We start from the raw sequence: 3,235 nt of genomic DNA, 5'->3' as shown, positions 1-3,235 counted from the left end.
TACTTGTCAACTCAAAGTTAAGTTTGGTCAAAATGAATTTCTTTTACTAAAGAGAGTGGAGGATTACCCCATTGAAGTGGATTGCAGCGACACCTTTGGTCAGAATCGCGCGCACACAGTCGTGATCACATGACTCTTGACAAGGCTCGTTTGTTTTGAGAAATAAATGGAGATCAATCTAATATTTAACACCACTTTTCTTTGTTCAAGACGACTTTTTACTAAATACAACATGGCAAGGCAATGTATTTATTTTTCAACAGTTACACCGTTGTTTGAAAGGTGGCAACAAGCAAACTTTGTAAGTTTGTATAATGGGTTAGCATAGGTGCTCTGAGATATCTCTAAGTTCGTGAATTCTGGTTATGTCCTGCTAGTGTTTATCTGCCAAGAAGAGCTTATGTGACCTGGCTCTTCATTTTGTGTGTGTATACATATGTTAGTGTATGTGTCTGGGTTTGTGTGTGTGTCAGTTACCATTTCTGTTCACAGTTCTAGCAGCATGTCTATTTTAATTTGCCCGCTAGGTGTCACTGTTGTGTCGGTTTATCTATAATCTCTAAATTTTCACTGTAATTGATCAATTCAAGTATGTATTGTAGATCCATAGATTGTTGTGTAGCAGTGCTGATGTGGAGCAGAGATACAAAGGTTGTCAAACAGCACTTTTTACGTTTTGTTTTGTTTTGTGTTTTGTTTTTGTTTTGTTTTGTCTTCTTTTAGTAAAAAAAAAAATGCTTGAAGAACAGTAAATGTGACAACTTCATTTATGCGATTTTGTTTTTGTTTTTCCAATAGCTCCACGACCATCTGTTTAAGCTGTCCCTTTGATATCATCAAACCTGGACTATCAGAAATGTAATCAGTAATGAGGGGCTGCAATAGCGGGTGAGTCTCAAAGTTTCATCCTCTCCTCCATGTGTGTCGTTCACTTGGGTCTTAGTCCCTCGTACCAGAGATGTATGGGAGAGATTCAAGGAAAAGAAGAGAGAAGAGAGTGGAAATGAGATGTTTTTTGTCAGCTGATCACTGTTAGATCATCTATCAGTCAGCTCCAACAGCTGTTTTTGTCTGCCAATGTATACAGTCATTACTCCAATGAAATAAAAACAGCAACAGTGCTTTGTCTCTGTGTGTTTCACCTGTTTAACACCTTTACATGAAGAAAACCTGCACTCTGTTTATAATGTGTCCTGTTTGGAAGCACATAGATTGCTTTTAGATTTCAGGGGAAAATAGAAACTGTTTCTTTCTTAAACCTCGTGCTCATTAAACTTTTTTTTCTTACAGTCTTTTCTCTCAAAATTTATTCATAAAAAAAGAATCAAAAGTAAAATAAAGAAGTGAAATAACTGATTAAAATATTTCTATTCCATCCATGTTTTTTAACCTTATGAATTATTTTGTCAGATGATGGATTTAACCTAAAACGTTATTAAAACAAAACAACAACAAAAAAAATACTGTCTCTCTCTCTTCACTGTCTGAAGATGGTAGAATCAGAATCCAGCAAACATGATGCTGATCCTTTTGTGTATTTCATGTCTTAATTTATTTACTCATCAAAAGTAAAAAAAAAAAAAATAAAATAAAAATTATTTAAGAGTTGAATTTGTGTTTTTTTTTTTTTTTTTGTTTTTTTTTAATTGGACTCAACTAAAGCCTTAAAAAGCCTTGCACTTCGTTTCTGCTTAAACTTTCTCATCAATAACAATGCAAGCGCGCCCCCTGCTGTTGTACTTTATATACTGCATGCACCGGCTTCACTGTCCTCGGTCCTGAAACTGGCTCCTTGAGGTTGCAGAGGTTTCCATCCCATTTTCTGACTTAAAAAATCGGGACTCATAATTAATCTTTTTAATTAGTTTGATTATTTCATTGAACCCCCTCGCAGAGCAGCAGGTTTCCCGGGAGTCCACCTCCACCTTCCCCCTGAAAGATTTCCCCAGTCATCCTTTCTAAACGGCTCAGCTGCTTTAATCCTGACGGCTGACCACCGCGGATATGCATGCGGACGCGTTTGTTTTCATAATGTGTTTGCAAAGTTAAAAGTAATTACAGATTAAATTAAGACCGCTAGAAAATACCAGAAACCAACTTTAATTGGATTTCTAGTCATCTTCAGACGAGCGGTGAGCGGGATGGCCTGCAGCCTCTCAGCTGCACCGACGGGCTGCATGTGGCTGTGAAATGACGGGCTGCAGATGCTCCTCTTTTATTTTAGCCTAAAGTAAAGTGCCCTCTGGCTTTTTTGGGGCACAAATCAAATCTGTGAGCCATTGCGCGTCGCAGATCCCCTAAGGAGTTGATGGTGGGTTTTCTGGAGTGATTTCGTGGTGTGAAACTGCGGATATGGATGCGGCAAAGAAAGGTAGGTATCCGTCAGATTTACGCTCCTTAAATTGAAGTTTGCACAGAGAGAATGGAAGGAATACGAAAGTTAGAGCTTCGAGTTTTGCTATGTAGAGAGAGAGAAAAAGTTAGCTGCACTGTAAACCCTAATTCTGACTGGAATAAGTGAGAAATTGGAGGAGATGCAGGTTGATCATTGTCATCTAGCATTTATCACACATTTTCTTCTGATAATAAGCTTTATTTGAAGTCAAGTAACATTAGCTTAATCTTACTGATCACAGAGAAATGTAGGCATATGATGACATCAAAATGTGTCCTTATGCATGCTTTTACAGTATTAACTTTGCACAATTAGCATTGATTAGTCTTATTTAAGCTAACTTTTGCTCATAATTTTGGCATCATTTGTATCTTTTGTATGACTGAGATAGTAAGTCAGTGTACCTGCAGGCTTATCCTCCGTGCAGGGCCTTATCAACAGGTGTTCATGGGCCGACAAGGGGATAGTGCAGGGCTAAGTGCCAATGCTGTTCCCATTAAAGAAGTAGGTCACATCTGGTCTTATAATTTAAGAGCTTCAGGACCGAATACCTGCCTGCTCCTTCAGCCATGGCTCAAATCTTCCCTCAACTGTGTTGAATAATAAGATGTGAAGGAATGACTGATGTTGCTGAAAGTTTTATGTTAAACACAGCTGTGCAACAACTTCATTAAGCACACCATATTCTCCATTTACAAAGAACTTCTTTAGCCTATCACCTTGGATCTGTTAATAATTTAATATCTGAAATAAAGCAAACAACTCAAAAATCGTTCAAACATGATGTTTTATCAAAGTGTAGACTTTAGATGATGCTAAAACACTCAGAATAATATACCT

Source organism: Halichoeres trimaculatus, unplaced genomic scaffold (genome assembly GCF_033239565.1).
Source record: "Halichoeres trimaculatus isolate MK-OKI-2021-1 unplaced genomic scaffold, fHalTri1.1 fHalTri1_scaffold_11, whole genome shotgun sequence".
Taxonomy (NCBI): domain Eukaryota; kingdom Metazoa; phylum Chordata; class Actinopteri; order Labriformes; family Labridae; genus Halichoeres; species Halichoeres trimaculatus.
The sequence above is the reverse complement of the archived record's forward strand: the minus strand, read 5'-3'. Positions refer to the sequence as shown.